Here is a 23,939-nt window from a genome sequence, read left to right on the forward strand (position 1 = left end):
AACACTTCTCTTTTCACTAACTAAATATGAAATATGAATCGGGATTGGAGGTGATGATCCTATCCCTTTTTTTTAGTATTTTAGGTCCCCGTTAATTAATATATGGTAGTTAATAAGCGAACTATTTTTTATGCTGGCGCGTTGTTTGTATCAGTTACCCCCGCAACCGTCCAAGGATAAGATTCTATTAATATTCCGCGCACACGCGTTTCACCATTTTATAAAATGCAGAATTACGTAAACTATAGCTTTCCGTTGCGCACAACTTTCGTAGGTTCCACAACCATAATACACTCCTGGAAATTGAAATAAGAACACCGTGAATTCATTGTCCCAGGAAGGGGAAACTTTATTGACACATTCCTGGGGTCAGATACATCACATGATCACACTGACAGAACCACAGGCACATAGACACAGGCAACAGAGCATGCACAATGTCGGCACTAGTACAGTGTATATCCACCTTTCGCAGCAATGCAGGCTGCTATTCTCCCATGGAGACGATCGTAGAGATGCTGGATGTAGTCCTGTGGAACGGCTTGCCATGCCATTTCCACCTGGCGCCTCAGTTGGACCAGCGTTCGTGCTGGACGTGCAGACCGCGTGAGACGACGCTTCATCCAGTCCCAAACATGCTCAATGGGGGACAGATCCGGAGATCTTGCTGGCCAGGGTAGTTGACTTACACCTTCTAGAGCACGTTGGGTGGCACGGGATACATGCGGACGTGCATTGTCCTGTTGGAACAGCAAGTTCCCTTGCCGGTCTAGGAATGGTAGAACGATGGGTTCGATGACGGTTTGGATGTACCGTGCACTATTCAGTGTCCCCTCGACGATCAGCAGTGGTGTACGGCCAGTGTAGGAGATCGCTCCCCACACCATGATGCCGGGTGTTGGCCCTGTGTGCCTCGGTCGTATGCAGTCCTGATTGTGGCGCTCACCTGCACGGCGCCAAACACGCATACGACCATCATTGGCACCAAGGCAGAAGCGACTCTCATCGCTGAAGACGACACGTCTCCATTCGTCCCTCCATTCACGCCTGTCGCGACACCACTGGAGGCGGGCTGCACGATGTTGGGGCGTGAGCGGAAGACGGCCTAACGATGTGCGGGACCGTAGCCCAGCTTCATGGAGACGGTTGCGAATGGTCCTCGCCGATACCCCAGGAGCAACAGTGTCCCTAATTTGCTGGGAAGTGGCGGTGCGGTCCCCTACGGCACTGCGTAGGATCCTACGGTCTTGGCGTGCATCCGTGCGTCGCTGCGGTCCGGTCCCAGGTCGACGGGCACGTGCACCTTCCGCCGACCACTGGCGACAACATCGATGTACTGTGGAGACCTCACGCCCCACGTGTTGAGCAATTCGGCGGTACGTCCACCTGGCCTCCCGCATGCCCACTATACGCCCTCACTCAAAGTCCGTCAACTCCACATACGGTTCACGTCCACGCTGTCGCGGCATGCTACCAGTGTTAAAGACTGCGATGGAGCTCCGTATGCCACGGCAAACTGGCTGACACTGACGGCGGCGGTGCACAAATGCTGCGCAGCTAGCGCCATTCGACGGCCAACACCGCGGTTCCTGGTGTGTCCGCTGTGCCGTGCGTGTGATCATTGCTTGTACAGCCCTCTCGCAGTGTCCGGAGCAAGTATGGTGGGTCTGACACACCGGTGTCAATGTGTTCTTTTTCCATTTCCAGGAGTGTAGTTTCCCAAGAGTATTTTTTTCCAGCTAACGCAAAGTTCGAATTATGTTGTCCGAATCATTTTCACTTCACCCGACCATAAACGTCTCTGATCAGTTCGTCACACGTAATGTGTTTTAAATGTGCTTGAAGAGTCTTTAAATAATCTCCTTAACGAATTTCGCAGTCGCGTACCACTTTTTCATCGACTAGCCCGATCGCGATAACTGAAAGTAGAGAGCTCAATAATGTGTTACATGTTCTTTTATATGTATTAAAAAACAAACGCGCCGCTATATCTTTCTGTCCCGGTTGGTCTTTGCTACTTTGCTTTTTATTACTTTTCATTATATTGCTTCTTAGTAATACTGTGCAGTTATTAAAGTTTGGTATTACTTTCCCCTTTTTAATTCTTCCCCGATTTTAATTAATATGATGCTAATTGACACGCCTGCCCGCAAAGTACCGTTATAAAATGTATGCGCCTGCATCCGTTAACACATGTAAGATAAATAAAACAACATTAAGGAAAAAGCACTATCACGTCCGTCTCTCCCCAACGTCCGGAGCCGGGGAAAAGAAGGTATAATGCTAGTCTACCCCACCTGACGCAGAGGAATCCTCGTTTTTCTTTTTACGACGCGCCGCGGCACGGGCAGGTTGAAAACGCTGTTTCACACCAATCCGTGAAAACATACAGTCTTGATGTGGAGGGGTTGGGGGCACGTCAAGCTCCGATTTGATGGAGGAGCCATCGTCACCGCACTTATCGGAAATCGGGGAGCACAACCCAGAACGACAAACAGCAACATCAGGTACAGAAGAGACAGGTAATGCAGTGCCGGTGTCGGGTGGCATCTCCTGAACATCAGGAAGAGAACCCGTAGAATCCTGTTGCTCGACCGTCGCAGCGTGGAGGAGGGGTGGTACTGCACTAGAACACTGTTAAGGCTGGCCAGCAGGCGACGTCTCTGCGAGAACAACGGAACCCACGGGAACCGTCACGTCGACGGGTGAAGTGGGGGACGCAGATTGATCGCACATTTCAACATCAACAGAAGCAGCTACATCCTCTCTGGTAATACTGGAATCACAATTAACATCAGTACACAACTCATTACTGCCAGAAGTTACACCCAAAGTGTCAGACTGGAGTGGGGCGTCCTCGAAATCTGAACCGTCCTCAGTCCGCCGGCGTTTGACGTACGCTGCAGGAGCCGTCGTCCCCTCGTGGACAGAGGCCGCACTGGTACGCGTCGGTAGCGGTGGAAATTCGCGAGGAGTAGGGGGTAAGGTTGCCCCTACATCGCTTAAAGCTGGAGACTGACAGCTGACTGCGAAGTTACTATGTCTGCTAACGTTAAAGGCGAAATCAGAACAGTAATACGGCGTGGGCAATCAGATCTGAGATGACCGCTTTCGTTACATAGGAAACAAGTTCCTTCTTGTCCTGTATACGTAACGTGGATGCGGTAACCACATACAGTTAAGTGGTTCAAATGGCTCTGAGCACTATGGGACTTAACTTCTGAGGTAATGAGTCCCCTAGAACTTAGAACTACTTAAACCTGACTAACCTAAGGACATCACACACATGCATGCCCGAAGCAGGATTCGAACCTGCGACCGTAGCGGTCGCGCGGCTCCAGACTGTAGCGCCTAGAACCGCTCGGCCACTCCGGCCGGCAGTGTGACCTCATATCTCAAGATAAACTTGATGGTTTCATCCAGAGCAAGCCTCGCATTGTGGAAGAACGCATCCGTGTGCGAAGAAGACATGCTCACTACTGAAGACCGATAATCATATTCATAAGGATTTTCACTATTTTTATTTTTAAGATGTACACGGATAGAGCCTACTTTGTTTTGTAATAATTTGTTGTAAGTAACCAAAATAGTTCTTGTTTCCACAAAGAATTATTTTTATTTGGATGATTAGATAGTGTACAAACCTCAATGGATGTACTATAAGAATGACTGTTGTCAACTCTACAGTATTCCAAACTTTTTGTGAGGCGTGTATAATCAGTAAGATAGAATTTGACTATCAAGTGAATTCACGACAGTCGTTTTGCTTACATGTACGCCGCGGGAGATAAGTAGCTGTAAATATGCTTAAAACCGACTCCCGTACTGATTTTACGCTTTGTAATGTAGGAAATGTTACTTACCGTCGTTTATATAAGAATACATCAGAAGGATAAATCCACGGGTGGCAAATACTGGCGCGGTCGCGCGGTTCCAGACTGTAGCGCCTAGAACCGCTCGGCCACCCCGGCCGGCTCAGTTTAGTGGGAAGCAATATTCTCTTTAACACACATGTCCACAGTCCGGATACCATCTGCAAGCAATGTTGTGCTGACCAGCGGTCCCATCGGATATGCCGCACGATTCCAAACGGATACAACGCTGTGTTAAGAAATGAATCGTCCACCTCAGGAAGAAGGTTATAAATTCTAACCGGAGTATACCCGAGTGCCTCATTTTCAAGGAAGACTTGACTAACGGAACCATTGCGATGTGTAAACAACACTTCAGAACCAACCCGGGAGAGAAGTGTTTCTACTTGAACGGGATCATAAATCTTCACAAAGAATGCATACAAATCAGAATCAAAGTAAGCAGTATCTACCTGATCAGGTGTAACACGGATAACATCAGCCAACCAATCGTGAATTTCTAAGGAGCCAGGTTGAATACGCCGCGTACTCTTGTCAAAACTAAAGCGAACAGTAGCTCGACGAGGAACAGATTTAGGAGACTCGACAGACACCATGGCGCGGGCAGAAAACACCGCCGCCAAGAGGAAAACGACAACGAACTCCGCTACGCAACTACGATGTGACTCCGGCAGATACACAAGACCGAGCAGCTTCGACACAAGCGGCGCTGCGGCATAGGCGGAAGTTACCGACAACTTGCTCGACGCGCAAAGCGACACTATACTAGACCACGGCCTAACACAACCCCGGAATATCTCGTAAGTACACAACACATGCTCCTGATACTTACGCATGTTACGGCGTTGCCTGACTGTGCAGATGGCTGGACTTAACCGTTGTCAGAGGCGGTCGGTTTTATTGGCCACCTAAAGTGAATGATTCGGACTTAGTCTTTATGGCGGCTGGTCGGCGGTCAGTTTTTTATGTCTAAGAATGTAAGTAACATCGACATTATGTACCTCAGTGGAGCTACCAAGGTTGTATACCATCAATTTGACATATACTGAGGTACAGGACACAAATTTCATGTTTGTCGTTTGTTTTTTCGCGTTCGCTGGTACTAGTATACCATTCTTCAATTGACCTGTGTAGGTCAACTGACGTGCAGGATCACAAATGTTACATTTGTTGCTTTATGTCGCCTTTGCTAGTGTTCAGTTGGCCTATATAGATCAACAAAAGTACTGCACACAAATTCTACGTTCGTTAATTTTCGCCTTCGTTATTCAGCTATTCAGTTGAACTATATACACAGAAGTGCCAAAGAAACTGATATAGGCATGAGTATTCAGATACAGAGATATGTAAAAAGGCAGAATACGGAGCTGCAGTAGGCAACGCCTTTATAAGAAGACAAATGTCTGGCGCAGTTGTTACATCGTTTAACTGCTGCTACAATGACAGGTTATAAAAATTGGAGGGAGCTTGAATGTGGCGTTATTGTCGGCGCAAGAGCGGTGGAACACAGCATTTCCTGCAAAAACCAGACCAACGACGACTGAAGGGAATCATCAGTACGCAACGCCTTTATAAGAAGACAAATGTCTGGCGCAGTTGTTACATCGTTTACTGCTGCTACAATGACAGGTTATAAAAAGTGGAGGGAGCTTGAATGTGGCGTTATTGTCGGCGCAAGAGCGGTGGAACACAGCATTTCCTGCAAAAACCAGACCAACGACGACTGAAGGGAATCATTCAACGTGACAGAAGTGCAATCCTTCCGCAAATTGCTCCAGATATCAATGCTCGGTCATCAACAAGTGTCAGTGTCCGAACCATTCAACGAAACATCTACATCTACATTTATAGTCTGCAAGCCACCCAACGGTGTGTGGCGGAGGGCACTTTCCGTCCCACTGTTATTAACTCTCATTCCTGTTCCAGTCGCGTATGGTTCACGGGAAGAACGACTGCCGGAAAGCCTCCGTGCGCCTTAGAATCTCTCTAATTTTACATTCGTGATCTCCTCGGGAGGTATAAGTAGGGGGAAGCAATATATTCGATACCTCATCCAGAAACGCACCCTCTCGAAACATGAACAGCAAGCTACACCGCGATGCAGAGCGCCTCTCTTGCAGAGTCTGCCATTTGAGTTTGCTAAATATCTCCGTAACGCTATCACGCTTACCAAATAACCCTGTGACGAAATGCGCAGCTCTTCTTTGGATCTTCTCTTTCTCCTCTGTCAACCCGACCTGGTATGGATCTCACACTGATGAGCAATACTCAAGCATAGGTCGAACGAGTGTTTTGTAAGCCACCTCCTTTGTTGATGGACTACATTTTCTAAGGACTCTCCCAATGAATCTCAACCTGGCACCCTCCTCACCAACAATTAATTTTATTTGATCATTCCACTTCAAATCGTTCCGTACTCATACTCCCAGATATTTTACAGAAGTAACTGCTACCAGTGTTTGTTCCGCTAACATATAATCATGCAATAAAAGATCCTTCTTTCTATGTATTCGCAATACATCGCATTTGTCTATGTTAAGGGTCAGTTGCCACTCCCTGCACCAAGTGCCTATCCGTTGCAGATCTTCCTGCATTTCGCTGCAATTTTCCAATGCTGCAACTTCTCTGTATACTACAGTATCATTCGCGAAAAGCCGCATCGAACTTCAGACACTATCTACTAGGTCATTTATATATATTGCGAAAAGCAATGGTCCCATAACACTCCCCTGTGGCACTCCAGAGGTTACTTTAACGTCTGTAGACGTCTCTCCATTGAGAACAACATGCTGTGTTCTGTTTGCTAAAAACTCTTCAATCCAGCCACACAGCTGGTCTGATATTCCGTAGGCTCTGACTTTGTTTATCAGGCGACAGTAAGGAACTGTATCGAACGCCTTCCGGAAGTCAAGGAAAATGGCATCTACCTGGGAGCCTGTATCTAATATTTTCTGGGTCTCATTAACAAATAAGGCGAGTTGGGTCTCACACGGTCGCTGTTTCCGGAATCCATGTTGATTCCTACAGAGTAGATTCTGGGTTTCCAGAAATGACATGATACGCGAGCAAAATACATGTTCTAAAATTCGACAACAGATCGATGTCAGAGATATAGGTCTATAGTTTTGCGCATCTGCTCGACGACCCTTCTTGAAGACTGGGACTACCTGTGCTCTTTTCCAATCATTTGGAACCTTCCGTTCCTCTAGAGACTTGCGGTACACGGCTGTTAGAAGGGGGGCAAGTTCTTTCGCGTACTCTGTGTAGAATCGAATTGGTGTCCCGTCATGTCCAGTGGACTTTCCTCTGCTGAGTGTTTCCAGTTGCTTTTCTATTCCTTGGACACATAGTCGATATGGACTTTCGGAGCCGAAGGTTCATTCGTGTACCCTCGATGACTACACGACACAAAGCTTTACGCCTCGCCTGGGCCCCTCAACACAGACATTGGAGTGGCGATGACAGGAAACACATTGCCCGGTCGGACGAGTCTCGTTTCAAATTGTGTCGAGCGGATGGTTTGTACGGGTATGGAAGCAACCACGTAAATCAATGGACCCTGCATGTCAGCAGGGGACTGTTCACGCTGTTGGGGGCATTGTAATGTGAGGCGTGTGCAGTTGGAGTAACATGGCACCCCTGATACGTCTAGATGCGACTCTGACAGGAGGCACGTAAGTAAGCATCCTGTATGATCACCAGCATAAATTCGTGTCGAATGTGCATTCCGACTGACTTGGGTAATTCAAGCAAGACAATGCGACACTCCACACGTCCATAATTGCTACAGAGTGGCCCCAGGAATATGCCTCGGAGTTTAAACACTTAAGCTGACCTCTAAACTCTCTAGACATGAACATTATTGAGGATATCTGGGATGCCTTGCAACGTGCTGTTCAGGTGAGATCTCCATCCCCTCGTACTCTTGCGGATTCATGGTGTCAGTTCCCGCCAGCAGTACTTCAAACATTAGTCGAGTCCATGCCCCGTCATGCTTTTTGCACTTCTCCGTGCTCGTGGGGGCCCTACAAGATATTAGGCAGGTGTACCAGTTTCTTTGGCTCTTCAGTGTAGCTCAGTACGGGACACAATTTTACGTTTGTCGCTTTTTTCCGCTTTTGCTATTGCCAGTGCTAGCATCCTGCACTTCTGTTCACCTATGTAGGTCAACTGAGGTACCGGACAGAATTTTAGGTTTGTTGCATTTATCGCTAGTACTAGACTCCTTTTCTACAGTTGACCTATATATGTCAAGTATGTTGTTGATGTTGTGGTCTTCAGTCCTGAGACAGGTTTGATGCAGCTCTCCATCCTACTCTATCCTGTGCAAGCTCCTTCATCTCCCAGTACCTACTGCAGGCTACATCCTTCTGAATCTGCTTGTGTATTCATCTCTTGGTCTCTCTATACGATTTTTACCTTCCACGCTTCCCTCCAATACTAAATTGGTGATCCCTTGATGACTCAGAACAAGCCCTACCAACCGATCCCTTCTCCTAGTCAAGTTGAGCCACAAATTTCGCTTCTCCCCAATCCTGTTCAATACCTCCTCATTAGTTATGTGATCTATTCATCTAATCTTCAGCATTCTTCTGTAGCTCCACATTTCAAAAGCTTCTATTCTCTTCTTGTCCAAACTATTTATCGTCCATGCTTCACTTCCATACATAGCTACTCTCCATTCAAATACTTTCAGAAACGACTTCCGGACACTTAAATTCATACTCGATGTTAACAAATTTCTCTTCTTCAGAAACGCTTTCCTTGCCATTGCCAGTCTACATTTTATATCCTCTCTACATCGACCATCATCAGTTATTTTGCTCCCCAAACAGCAAAACTCCTTTACTACTTTAAGTGTCTCATTTCCTAACCTAATTCCCTCAGCATCACCCGACTTCATTCGACTACATTCCATTATCCTCGTTTTGCTTTTGTTGATGTTCGTCTTATATCCTCCTTTCAAGACACTGTCCATTCCGCTCAACTGCTCTTCCAAGTCCTTTGCTGTCTCTGACAGAATTACAATGTCATCGGCGAACCTCAAAGTTTTTATTTCTTCTCCATGGATTTTAATACCTACTCCGAACTTTTCTTTTGTTTCCTTTACTGCTTGCTCAATATACAGATTGAATAACATCGGGGAGAGGCTACAACCCTGTCTCACTCCCTTCCCAATCACTGCTTCCCTTTCATGCCCCTTGAGTTAAGTATAGGGTACAAATTTTACGTTTGTCGCTTTATTCGCCTTCGCTAGTATCTTGATCTTTACTTGATGCTAGAACTAGCGAAGGTGAAAAAACCGACATACGCAGAATTTGTGTACATATCAATTTACGTTCTCCGTAGCAGTGTAACATATACCGCTTTATACTAGGGTTTTCTACTGTGAAAAAAGCGATATACGTCCCATTATATTCCAAATATCGATGTACGTGATACATGTACACGATCTGTTTTCTCTGTACTACAATCGTTGTTTCCCAACATTAATCTACGCTTTTAAACCTTTGCAGTGCATCATCTCTGGTAATTTTTGACGTCATGGCTCAAAGCTGAGGGGTTGTATTTCATCGTTCAGTATTCCCCTGCGCACAGGCGATGGCCAGTCTAGCAAATTCATTATGGCCGCTTAATAACTTCTTCTGTGAGCTTCCAGGAATATTGAGCTAGTCTCATAGTAGATACGGTGTATTGGGCGAACGAATTGCCGTGATGATCTCTGACCGACAGCCTTTATGAGTGGTTCGGTTCCGCAATAGCCCCTCGCGACTGCCTTTGTCCCGTCCTCTGCTTTCTTCTTTAGAAACGGCTGGCCACAATCCCGTTGCCAGGCAACGGGCTCCACCGCCGATTGGATGACGTCAGTTGCCGCTACCGGCATTCAGGGTAGGCGGCCTTAACAGGGTGTAGCGGTCCGCCGAGGAGGGCGCTCTGTCGCTTATTGTCTGTTTGCTGTAAAGGCTCGGCGGCGCCGTGAAAGAAGTTCGCTGGGTGGTTCCCTGATATTGCTTCCCGCTCCCAGAAAGGCGATGGCCGAGGCACGTGTACCATATATAGCGCGCTACCATATATTACATTTTCGACCCTCTACTTCGCTGTAGCAATTTTTAGATGTTGGAAATGGTGTTGCAGAGAGCCGGCCGCTAAGGACGAGCGGTTCTAGGCGCTTAAGTCTGGAACTGCACTGCTACTACGGTCGCAGGTTCGAATCCTGCCTCGGGCATGGATGTGTGTGTGATATCCTTAGGTTAGTTAGGTTTAAGTAGTTCTAAGTCTAGGGGACTGATGACCTCTGATGTTATGTCCCATAGTGCTCAGAGCCATTTGAACCATTTGTTGCAGAGTGCTACCAGTCACAAATTTTTATTGAGTTACCTAATATTCTCTATGTACACTGGTGCCCAAATCATAGCAACAGCCCGCTATTTCCGCTTGTATTGTCTGGTTCACGGTATAATCACAAAAGTCAACAGCGGAGCGTCCAGTCGTTTTCTGTACGATAGATGGCATTCCGGTCAATGGACAACCACATCAACCATGACGTCACGGCAACTATCAAACCTGGTAGTGTATATAGCCACAGATGGTGCAGTATGCCACAAAGAAGACGCCCGCCAGACTCTCTGCGATAGAGAGCCATAAGAAGAATGGGAACATGAGAGTCGCAAACTGATGTGACCCTCAGGCTTTATGTGAATCATCCTGTTGTTTCTCGGATGTGGCGACAATTTATAGAGACTGAAAAGCAGCCTGCAGACCAGGGCACGGCAACAAGGCTACGACCGCACCACCTTAGTACTGCAAGGCAACTCGGATCTGATCCCGCAGCATCTACTGAACGTGTTATATCGAGATAAACGGTGTACAGAAGGCTTCGCCGGAGTAGCCTTTATTGCTGGACATCTTGTGTATGCGTCCCTCTGACGTGTCTCCACGGAAGGAACGTCTTGACTAGAAAGAAATTTTCACTCTACAGCGGAGTGTGCGCTGATATGAAACTTTCTGGCAGATTAAAACTGTGTGCCGGACCGATACTCGAAATCGGGACCTTTGCCTTTCGCAGGCAAGTGCTCTACCGACTGAGCTACCCAAGCACGACTCACACCCCGTAGATCACCTGCCCGCGAAAGGCAAAGTCCCGAGTTCGAGTCTCGGTCCGGCACACTGTTTTAATCTGCCAGGAAGTTACTTTAACGTCTAGACTGACGTCAAAATGCCCCCTGGACGGTCGAACAGGGAACCAACGTTGTTCTCACAGATGAGTCCCAATTTAGTCTGGAGGGAACGTGGGACACGATTTCCTAATCCAAACGTTGCGGAAAGAGACAAATATCGAGGAGGATCCTTAATGGTGTGGGCAGGCATTGTGTTGACAACTCGAACCCCTCTTCATGAAATTGTACAGGTGAATCGCAATGTTTAACTGCCATCAGGTATCGAGACCAGATCTAGGGACCTCACATGCGGTCGTTCTGAGGTGGTTTGGGCCAACACTTCGAACTAATGGACGATAGTGCTCGACCCCACAGAGCAAGGCTGGTTGATGTTTTCTTGGAAACGGAAGATAGTGCACGCGTGGCGTTGCCTGCTCGCTCTCCCGATTTCAATGCCATACAGCACGGCTGGGATGCGCTAGGAGACGGGTTGCATCACGTTGAAAGGTTTCTGTTGGATTCCTTTCATGTTAATTTCTTAAATCTGTTGTCATTTACGGCATAAATTCCTCTTCTAATTTTACTGTGGTGTTTCTGACTATCTGGGAGGAGACTGAGCAGTGAAACGTGTTACTTTTACACATAAACAAGAACGATCTGTCACAGTACTACACTTTAAAACACAGTTTATATGTAATTCATGTCACACAGTCTCATACGGAACTTACATCCGCTTTCTTTTATATACTGTATATGATAAGATACTGTCATCCCCCTTCCCTTCTGTGTGAAAGAATGAATGAGCAAATGTATTTCTAGTTGCATGCTGGATGATAGCAGACAAGCCTGTCTGCTAGAGAACAGTAGGACCAACGTCGGAACAGGTAGCTACGCTTTCTAAAAGCAGAGAGGTTTCTATGTTTAGTATGGTCCTGTCCATCCGTTGTCATGTTGGTATAGGAAGCTGCCCCTCTGGCCACTTACGTTTGTATTTGTGAGCCACCCTCAGGAAGCACGCTCGGTAGGAGCGCAGATCAGTCTGTCCGCGGCGAGCGTCTGAAGTGGTAAGATCTCCGGCTAAGCGCGTGTCTGCTAAGTCCGCAGGACAATGGATTTCTTAAGTTCAGCCTAACTGAAAATTTAATCACCTTTATTTCAGGTTTATCTCTAAAATATCTAATGTTATCTTAAATTGCAACACAGTGTAATTCGAGTGTGAAGTTCAGAATATCTTCCGGTAGTTGCTTTGTCACTACTTTGAGAGTAAAGTGGAACCACGTGTTGATCAGTAACTCTAACTAAGATCATCAATCTTAAATTCGAATGCTTGTGTGATTATAACGTTTCGTCTTGACAATATTTTTCAATATAGCAACTTTTCTTTATGTTCAACCCACGTGGGGTGTACTTTGCGAGACCAGTACCACGTGCTTATATAACTATTTGACCCATCAGGTTAATAGTAAGACGATAGTAACCAGTTCAAGGTTTTTCTTTAGTAAATTGCGTGTCGATGTAATTTATTTTAATTATCAAAATTATTGTGCAGTTGCACTCTTTGTGTAAACCAAGTTGACCACGCGAAGCATGTGGTGTAATCATCAAAGCAGCCCTCAGCTATTCTTTTCGGGAAGATTTCACAGACAGTTAGAATGAAGTTAGTATACCTGTGTGTGGTAATTACATGACGGACAGGATTGCGCTACGAACGTAACTTCTTTGGGTGAAAATTGAATCGGTTGATTGTGGTTAATTTCCTCTTGCATATGTTTCAACGTTCTTTGTGTGTGATTTTATGAATGCAGTGTTGTATGTAGTCTCCCAATCTTGGCTCCCTATTTGATGTGTTCCGTAAGATTACAAACTCACATTTTCACAGTCCTAAATAAGGCACCAGCTTAGTTATGACTCACGTTTAATATGCTGAAATTTCAATGATCAATGTTAAAATAAATTTCCAAATATAAACTGATTTATTTCTTTTTATTTAAATTCTCTTTTTTATACATATATCACCGGTTGTCGTATGTCTATTAAAATATTATAATTAATGTTAGTCTGGTTGGGAATTCGGTAAGCTAGACTGGATGCCTGGTGAAACAGTTGCTCAGTAATGCAAGGCTAACTTCCCCAGACAGCTCATAGCTTTTAACCAGCTTTTATTGTCTATCAGTACCGCTTTCATAGCAAATTAAAGTAACAACGTTACAACGCCAGCATCCACCAACCACTCTCCAAGACCTGCGAGCAGCCCTGCAGGAAGAATGACCGTTATTGCCTCAACATGAGGCTGATGACATGACTCACAGCATGCGCAGTCGTTGTCGGGCCCGTATTGCTGTCAGAGGTGGTCACAGCCCATACTGAGCAGCATCTGCCCTTTTTTTTGTTATGTTTTCAGGGCGCTAAACTGCTACGGTCATTAGCGCCCGGTCTGTGACGTAGGAAAAGCTAAAAAAAAAAAACCGACACTGGAACCCAGCAACAATGGGAGCAAAACTCAAAAAAGTGCGGAAACCAAAAACAGAAGGAAAGCTTAAAAAACCACTATAGAAGGGAGGTTGTTTGTCCCCGAAAAGAGCTTCAAATGACTGACGTCATCTAACTGGCACTAAAGAACTCGAGAACGCGTGTCATCTGCTAAAATGGAAGATATATCAGGCGACAGCTGTAGACGGGCGCGTAACGGAGTAAAATAGGGGCACTCAAGTAAAAGGTGTCTCGCCGTCCACAGTTGAGAGCAGTGGGGACAGAGTGGGGGAGGATCGCCGCTTAAAACATGTCAATGGCTAAAAAGACAGTGCCCTATCCGGAGTCCAGTTAAAATTACCTCCTCCCGACGACGAGTTCCGGAGGAAGAGGTCCAAGCACAGGGAGGAGCTTTCACGTCCCGCAATTTATTATTGGGAAGTGTCGACCGATGTGCGTGCCATAAAAGAGCAACACGACGACATAAAACACTCCGTAGATCGGCGAAGGGAACCGTGCGAATAGCTGGCCGTAGAAGAGATACTGCAGCCTTGGCCGCTAAATCTGCCGCCTCATTTCCACAGATACCAACGTGTCCCACGAGCCAGAGGAACGCCACAGAGACGCCCCCCAGGTGGAGCAAGCGCAGACAGTCCTGAATCCGGTGGACCAGAGGGTGCACAGGGTACAGAGCTTGGAGACTGAGGACAGAGCTGAGAGAGTCTGAGCAAATAACATACTGTATCCGCTGATGGCGACGGATGTATTGGACAGCCTGGAGAACAGCGTAAAGCTCCGCAGTATAAACCGAACACTGGTCGGGAAGTCGAAATCGATTTGGGGTGTCGCCAACAATATAGCCACCCCCAACAACAAATGAAGTTTTTGTGCCATCGGTGTAAATAAATGTGGCATCATGCTACCCCCTGGAGTTCGCTTTCGTCGCCTCATTCAGCACCTTGATTTTTCATTCCCTGCAACCTTTAGAGTGGGCGAGAGCAAAACACCACCTTGGCTCCAGGCTCAGGTTCGAGTTCACCTTGACCTCAGCTCGCTCCCAAAGGACGTTAGCCCAGCTTCGGTATACCCTTGGCAGTTTGTCGAACTTCGTTCGAAGTTCATTAATAGGATCTTCATTTATACAGATGGCTCTAAGACCAATGACGGTGTCGGGTGTTCTTTTATTGTCGGGGCATACAGTTTCAAATACCGGTTCCATGGCCATTGTTCGGTCTTCACAGCTGAGATATTTGCCCTCTAGCAGGCTGTTCTTTACATCCGCCGCCGCCGACATTCTGCTTATGCCATCTGCTCTGCTTCCCTGAGCGCCATCCAGAGCCTCAGTGATCCGTATCCGGTTCACCCATCCGTGCACCGGATCCAACGCTCTCTTCAGCAGCTGGTGGACGACGGTTCTCCGGTTAGCTTTATGTGGGTTCCTGGCCATGTCGGTATCCCTGGGAACGAAGCTGCAGATGGCGCGGCCAAGGCTGCGGTCCTCCAGCCTCGGACAGCTTCTTGTTGTGTGCCTTTATCTGATTTTAGCAGGGTCATTCGTCAGCGCATTTTATCGCTGTGGCATGCCGATTGGTGTACACTTACTGAAAACAAGCTTCGGGCCTTGAAACCTGTCCCCACGGCTCGGACGACCTCTTCACGCGCTTCTGGGCGGGAGGAGGTCGTTTTGGCCCGGTTACGGATTGGACACTGCTGGTTCAGCCACGGCTGACGGCTGCGCCGGTGACGTTCTCCCCATGTGGGCAGTTGGTTGGTTGGTTTGGGGAAGGAGACCAGACAGCGTGGTCATCGGTCTCATCGGATTGGGGAAGGATTGGGAAGGAAGTCGGCCGTGCCCTTTCAGAGGAACCATCCCGGCATTTGCCTGGAGTGATTTAGGGAAATCACGGAAAACCTAAATCAGGATGGCCGGACGCGGGATTGAACCGTCGTCCTCCCGAATGCGAGTCCAGTGTCTAACCACTGCGCCACTCCGGTCGGTGTGTGGGCAGTTGCTGACGGTACGCCACATTTTAACGTCCTGTCCGAATTTTAATACACTGCGCGTTGATCTTGGCATGCCGTGTACTCTGGCTGAAATTTTAGCGGATGACCCAGGAGCAGCTGCTCACGTTCTTCGTTTTATCCACTTCACAAACCTGTCTAAGGACATTTGGTTATGCTGTTTTCTTTTAATCCCTCGCCTGTTAATGTGCCTATTATAGTATTGTCCTTTTTAGTTGCTGTTTTCAACATTGTGGCTCGCAGTGCATTCATAATTTAGTCTGGCCCTAATGACCATTGTAGTTGTGCGCCCTCAAACCACAAAAAAAAAAACCATAACCAGTTTCGGAATATATGTGCAAATCTGCTAAGTGGGAAAAAACGAGGAACCTTTTTTATCTACCGTTATGCACATTGCAGTTCTTTACGTTCCGCATCCTTTACGTTGTTTCTACTTTACTCAAATGGTTCAAATGGCTCTGAGCACTATGGGACTCAACATCTGAGGTCATCAGTCCCCTAGAACTCAGAACTACTTAAACCTAACTCACCGAAGGACATCGCACACATCCATGCCCGAGGCAGGATTCAAACTTGCGACCGTAGCGGTCGCGTGGTTCCAGACTGTAGCGCCTAGAACCGCTCGGCCTCCCTGGCCGGTTCTACTTTTCTATCACCTGTTTATACTGTTTTGTAGTAAAATAAACGGGACGTTGCAAAATATCCGGTTGTTGTTTTAATTTTGGACACGAGTGTATATAAAATGAAATTGCTTCCTCGTACCCGTCTGTGTATGCAGCATAATTTCAAGAACTAATGTATTGATTTTGATCCCGTTTTCATTAACAGATACACTGACCCGCGTGGAATGTTTCTGTATGTAATTTACTATGAATTAATGTTAATTTTCGAATATAATGCTACTGCCGTCTACCGAAAAGCGATCACAGCTCTAGACAGCAGCAGCGCCTTGAGCTAACAAGACTTGCAAACCACGTTTGCATCTGGTTTGTTGGCCTAATGCAGTGGTTCCCTACCCGGGCCTAACTACCCCCTGACGGTTAAATGAAATTTTCTGAGGGGTAAAAGCTAAGCGATTCGATTATGTTTCAGTCACGAAACTAGATTATTTTGGAAAGATCATTACTATTATCACATTTTTTTAAGATTTGTAAGACTTTCATATGGTTTATAAAGTTATCAATAATTACTTTTTCTCAACTAGTAGCATTAATCCGGCAGAGGTTACAGTTTCCGCACATAGTCCATTCACTACACATGTATGTCGTGCTTTGTCCCGTACATTGCTGAGATAAAAGTGAGACATATACGTAACAAATCCTCAATATATCACGAAAATGTCTTCAAGTTGTAGATACGGTAGTACCTGCAGTTATCCAGAAACTGCTTTATTACGCGCTTCGAAACAGATGAATGAAATTGACAGCACGACGCATCAGTAATTGAAGTGTTGGCAGAAGAGCGAACACCGTGTTGCTAGAGGAGGCCGAAATGCACGCTTTTAAGCACACGTAGATTGGCGTGAGGTCTGGAACAAGGTAAAGTAATTATCCTATAAAGAAAAGAACGTAGTTCTTGGAATACTTAACTTTAATCCACAATTGGAGAACATCGCTCTTTTTTAGACATTATTACTATCTCAATATAAACTGGTAATGGCGCCTTGCTAGGTCGTAGCAAATGACGTAGCTGAAGGCTAAGCTAACTATCGTCTCGGCAAATGAGAGCGTATGTGTCAGTGTAGCATCGCTAGCAAAGTCTGCTGTACAACTGGGGCGAGTGCTAGGACGTCTCTCTAGACCTGCCGTGTGGTGGCGCTCGGTCTGCAATCACTGACAGTGGCGACACGCGGGTCCGACGTATACTACCGGACCGCGGCCGATTTAAAGGCTACCACCTAGCAAGTGTGGTGTCTGGCGGTGACACCACAGTAATTACATAAGGCCGTATATGGTGTTATTATTATTATTATTATTATTATTATTATTATTATTATTATTAGAGCTGTTAGACACAAAGCGTTAACGGCTTGAAGTCGTCCAATTTCTGTCAGATCAGAAGAAAGGCGAGCAGCAGTCAAGTGATATACGAACAGTAAGAAGAGTGCACACACTTAACTCGTTTGATTTGAAACGGAGTTGCAGTGTGCAGGTCAAGCAACTGCCGCCATGGAGAGGAGTAACGCAGGGGAAGCACGTTTTGTAACAAGTGTCTGCCTTCACTGTGGGTAGTTAGCTTTTCTCATCTAAGAAGGAGTCCTGGGTAGTACTTGCGATGCACAGCAAATTCCTTCATCATTCATTCTAAAACACACACACACACACACACACACACACACACACACACACAACGTCCAATCTTGTCCCTTCTGTTTATAAAAGCAACCCCTTCCCAGACATGTATAAACTTTGCAGACGACACCAACATTCTGAAGACTATAGATGAACTGGAGAATGAAATCAACATAGGTGATTGGTTCTGCAGAAACAATTGCATCATAAATGCAGAAAAGACAGTATCTATGCATTTAGATACAACACGAAAGATACACCTCTCAAGCTCTGTCATAATGTCATGTGACAAACAATTAGAAACAGTAAACAGCACTAAGTTTTTTGGAATATGTATCCAAGACAATCAAAAGTGGAATAAACATGTAAGCTTCATCAATAAGAAATTAAGTGCCGCCTGCTACTGTATGAAAATTCTTACTCGCTGTTTGACACAACAAACGTTTAAAAAAGGATATTACACACAGGTGGAATCACTGTTCAGATAAGGCATAATTTCTTGGGGGCAACTCATCTCCACGCAAAAGTTGCTTTATTGTCCAAAAATGAATTATAAGGACCAAAGGAAATGCAACTACTACAAGCTCATCCAGGCCACTATTTAAAATGGTTCATATGGCTCTGAGCACTATGGGACTTAACTTCTAAGGTCAACAGACCCCTAGAACTTATAACTACTTAAACCTAACTAACCTATCACACACATCCATGCCCGAGGCAGGATTCGAACCTGCGACCGTAGCGGTCGCGCGGTTACAGACTGCAGCGCCTAGAACCACTATTTAAGAACCTACAAATTCATCCATTACCTTGCTTATACAGTTTGGAAGTTATATGTTTCATTAAGAAAATAAAGGAGACTGAAGGCCAATTGGACAGAAAAATGAAACAGTTCATAAGTACAAGATACGACAGAGAATGTAACTGCATAGTGAATATGTAAAAACAAAGACGCTGTGGGCCCCTAGTAGCAGAGAAAAAACTTTACAAGTCACCACACCACACTAAGACCCAAAAAAATTTAAGGAATTTTAAAATGGCTCTACAAATGTATATTTTTAAATGAACTGTATTATAGTATTGATGAGTATATAAAATCTTAAATTGTGTAGAAGCTAGTGAAGCTAGCTGCTTTCTAAAAATCTAGATGGGTTCCTATAGAACATTTCAGTAACATAATCAGTGTTACTGTATGCCACATAAATTGTAAATATCCTCTAATCTTTAAATTTGTGCCATTTGTACAAATGCAAAAGCTGTATAGTCATGAAGATGCCACAAAACTGGAAATATTACTCTGGTTTTATAATTATTTATAGTTATTGTTATTACTTCATAAGAAAAGTGTAATGATTTAATGTACATTTGTTTCCTTCCACAAAAAAAGTTGTGGTAAACACAATGATGTAAAAATCCGCTTAGTTTATAACGAGAAAACTAATAAAAATTCTTGAGAAGAGCACGAAAACATTAAACTGATGTATACATTTGTTTACAGTTGTATGTAAGTAAACTTATTCATATTATAATAGATATACAATTCATAATCATCTCATAAATTCGTTGTCTTCTCATCATGTCACAAAAATTGACACGTCCATTATTAATTTGCAACTATGTACAAACATGATGAAGCAGATCAATCAGTCACACACACACACACAAACACACATCACATCTTTCATCACTTTAAAAATATGTGCTCCAAGAAACGTCTTTCATTCTACAGTTTAGTTAGGTGCTACAGATGGTGATAATGTGGGGGATGAGGGGGGGAGGCGGTAACAGACGGCAGGAGTGGGGGGGGGGGGTACTAGCTAATGTCTTATTGCTTCCAGGGGTAATGGTCTAAGAGAGGTTGGACACCACTGGGCTCTACTGGTTCTGTACTTTGTCGCCAGTTATAGTCTCCTGTTGACAGGCAATTACTTGTTGCTCATCGTTGGCACGTATTACTTATTGGTGAAACACGTCTGGCCATGGCAAAGGAGGTAAAGCAGAGAACAAATCCAAATCTCTGTCTAGCCGAGCTGGCTTGCAATTCCGGTAGGCAAAATTCACAGTCTCCCGAGGAACCGAAATTACGCAAGTGCTCCGGTTTACCTCGGAACTGTTATGGAATGATTGACAGCTGAAGTTCTGGGGTTAAATAGTAATGCTGCTAGAGACACAAAGAATAATTCCAAGGCATCTTCACTTGGCAATTAGAAATGATGAAGAATAAACTGTTGCCTGGCGTCACAAACGCAGAGGGAGGGGTATTACCCAATATTGAAGTAGTTATTTTGCGTAACAGAACAGGACAAGCATCGGCAGCTGGAAAAGCGATTAAATTGTCGGATACCCTGAGCTCCCTAGAGTAATGAACCTCTTTTTGGTTAATGTTAATACTTAATGCCAATTCGGAGTAGGTATTAAAATCCATAAAGAAGGAATAAAAACTTTGAGGTTCGCCGATGACATTGTAATTCTGTCAAAGACAGCAAAGGACTTGGAAGAGCAGTTGAACGGAATGGATAGTGTATTGAAAGGAGGATATAAGATGAACATCAACGAAAGCAAAACGAGGAATGGAATGTAGTCAAATTAAGTAGCGTGATGCTGAGGGAATCAGATTAGGAAATGAGACACTTAAAGTAGTAAAGGAATTTTGGTATTTGGGGAGCAAAATAACTGATGATGGTCGAAGTACAGAGGATATAAAATCTAGACTAACAATGGCAAGGAAAGCGTTTCTAAAGAAGAGAAATTTGTTAACGTCGAGTATAGATTTAAGTGTCAGGAAGTCGTTTCTGAAAGTATTTGTATGGAGTGTAGCCATGTATGGAAGTGAAACGTGGACGATAAATAATTTAGACAAGAAGAGAATAGAAGCTTTCGAAATGTGGTGCTACAGAAGAATGCTGGAGATAAGATGGGTAGATCACATAACTAATGTGGAGGTATTGAATAGAATTGGGGAGGAGTTTGTGGAACAACTTGACTAGAAGAAGGGATCGGTTGGTAGGACATGTTCTGAGGCATCAAGGGATCACCAATTTAGTATTGGAGGGTATCGTGGAGGGTGAAAATCGTAGAGGGAGACCGAGAGACGAATACACTAAGCAGATTCAGAGGGATGTATGTTGCAGTAGGTACTTGGAGATGAAGAAGCTTGCACGGGATAGAGTAGCATGGACAGCTGCATCAAACCAGTCGCAGGACTGAAGACCACAATAACAACAACAACAATGTCAAATTTAGATCAAGAAGTGCTTGTGTTTTTTCATGTCTAGTTATGTGAAAGAGCCTGAGATTAGGAATTCATAAATTGCAGCTGAAATTTTGAGTGTTTAACTCAGGTTATATGTTAATCGTGTGTCCTGTTGCGCGTTTCTTCCTGTATCAACCATCATCATTGAACCAGTGGAAATACGGCTGTCTCAGTCCTTTATTAATCGAGACAGAGGTTTCCAGGTGAATTCTGCATAGACTCCCTTCACAGGAAAACTTCGCGCTCTACGTAGATGGCGTCGCTCGCCGTGCGAAGGCAGTCGATCTGATACCGACGAAGGCAGCTTTCACCACAGAGGAGCTCTACCAATTGAGCTACCGAAGCACGACTCACGCCCGATAGAGCACATGCCCGCGAAAGGCAAAGGTCCCGAGTTCGAGTCTCGGTCGGGCACACAGTTTTAATCTGCCAGGAAGTTTCATATCAGCGCACACTCCGCTGCTGAGTGAAAATCTCATTCTGGAAACATCCCCCAGTCTGTGGCTAAGCCATGTCTCCGCTATATCCTTTCTTTCAGGAGTGCTAGTTCTGCAAGGTTCGCAGGAGAGCTTCTGTAAAATTTGGAAGGTAGGAGACGAAATAATGGCAGAAGTAAAGCTGTGAGTACCGGGCGTGAGTCGTGCTTCGGTAGCTCAGATGGTAGAGCACTTGCCCGCGAAAGGCAAAGGTCCCGAGTTCGAGTCTCGGTCGGGCACACAGTTTTCATTTGCCAGGAAGTTTCATATCAGCGCACACTCCGCTGCAGAGTGAAAATCTCATTCTTGAAACATCCCCCAGGCTGTGGCTAAGCCATGTCTCCGCTATATCCTTTCTTTCAGGAGTACTAGTTCTGCAAGGTTCGCAGGAGAGCTTCTGTAAAGTTTGGAAGGTAGGAGACGAGATACTGGCAGAAGTAAAGCTGTGAGTACCGGGCGTGAGTCGTGCTTCGGTAGCTCAGATGGTAGAGCACTTGCCCGCGAAAGGCAAAGGTCCCGAGTTCGAGTCTCGGTCGGGCACACAGTTTTAATCTGCCAGGAAGTTTCATATCAGCGCACACTCTGCTGCAGAGTGAAAATCTCATTCTAGATTAGATTCGATTAGTTTTTCATTCCATAGATCCGTGCTGAGGAGGTCGTCGTGGATGTGGAACATGTCAATTTTTTTAAAGCTGAAATAACAATACTAAAAGTATGAATATATACAATTCATCATTTGTTTCTATTAAAAAATTCGTCAATGGAGTAGAAGGAGTTGGCCACTAGTAAGTCTTTCAGGCTCCTTATAAACTGATCTTTATTTGTTACTAAATTTTTTATGTTTGCTGGCAAATTATTGAAGATGAGTGTTCGTGAGTAATGGACCCCTTTTTGAACTAAAGTATGTGCTTTTAAGTCGTTGTGCTGACCTTTTTTGTTCCTGGTATTGTATGTATGAACTGAGCTGTTTGTTGAAAAAAGAGCTATATTATTTAGGACAAATTTCATTAAGGAGTAAATATACTGAGAGGTAGTAGTTAGTATACCCAGTTCTTTGAAGAGATTTCTACAGGACGTCGGTGAATTTACTCCACAAATAATACGTATTACACGCTTTTGGACTCTGAAAACCTTTGTTTGACTTGAAGAGTTACCCCAAAATATTATACCATATGACATTATGGAATGAAAGGAGGCAAAGTATGCAAGCTTTTTCATTTTTATGTTGCCTATGTCTGCTAACACTCGAATTGCAAATACAGATTTGTTATGGCATTTCTGCAGTTATTTTGTGTGCTCTTCCAAACTGAATTTATTATCAAGTTGTAATCCCAGGAATTTAAGACTGTCAACCTCTTCTATCTGCTCTTCTTCATACTTAATGCATATACTGGATGGAAACCTCTTACAGGTTCTGAATTGCATATAGTGAGTCTTTTCGAAGTTTATTGTCAGTGAGTTGGCTTTAAACCATTTATTAATATCCATGAAAATATCATTAGCAGATATTTCTAGAACTACACTCGACATACTATTTATTGCAATACTTGTGTCATCTGCAAACAAAATGAACTCTGCTTCCGGCAGTGTAACTGATAAGAGATCATTAACGTACACAAGAAAAAGCAATGGCCGTAAGATGGATCCTTGTGGGACACCATATGTAATTTCTTCCCATTTTGATGATTACTGATGATTTAATTCACTAGTCCCTTGCACTGACACCCTTTGTTTCCTGTTAGAGAGGTATGACTTGAACCATAGAATTCCAATTTATTTAAAAGGATATTGTGGTTCACACAATCGAATGCCTTTGATAAATCACAGAAAATACCTGCTGCTTGTTACTTGTTATTTAATGAATTAAGTACACAATTCCCTTCTTAGCTTTGAATGTCACGGGCAGTAGCCTCGTACCAATGTGCTTTCTGATACATAAATAAAGAACATAAGTAACTATTATGCACTGAGCTTTATAACAAATATTCAATTACCTAATGTTTGAATAAGTTGTCATGCTGTCATCGTTCAATGAGTTTTGTGTGGAGGAAATGATGATCTGATGCTTAACTGAATATACTGATAATTTAAATTTACTATATCTTTTAAACAAATAAAGTTACAAAGTTGATCAAATGTTGTAAATATCAACGCTGTAACTTTATTTATTTAAAAGATATAGTAAATTTAAATTATCAGTACATGTTGCTCTTCTATATGAAACGTCGATCATTAAGATCGACCGAAAGCGTTCAGATCTTAGCATTCAAGTCTTTGTTACAAAACTTGTTAATTTCACTTTAACAGTAAATCCTAAACTATTACAGAAGTGATCAATATTCAAGTTTTATGGGGAACACCATGAAAATTTGTGAAGGATGGTTGATTAAAATTACTGT

Source organism: Schistocerca americana, chromosome 9 (assembly GCF_021461395.2).
Source record: "Schistocerca americana isolate TAMUIC-IGC-003095 chromosome 9, iqSchAmer2.1, whole genome shotgun sequence".
Taxonomy (NCBI): Eukaryota; Metazoa; Arthropoda; class Insecta; order Orthoptera; family Acrididae; genus Schistocerca; species Schistocerca americana.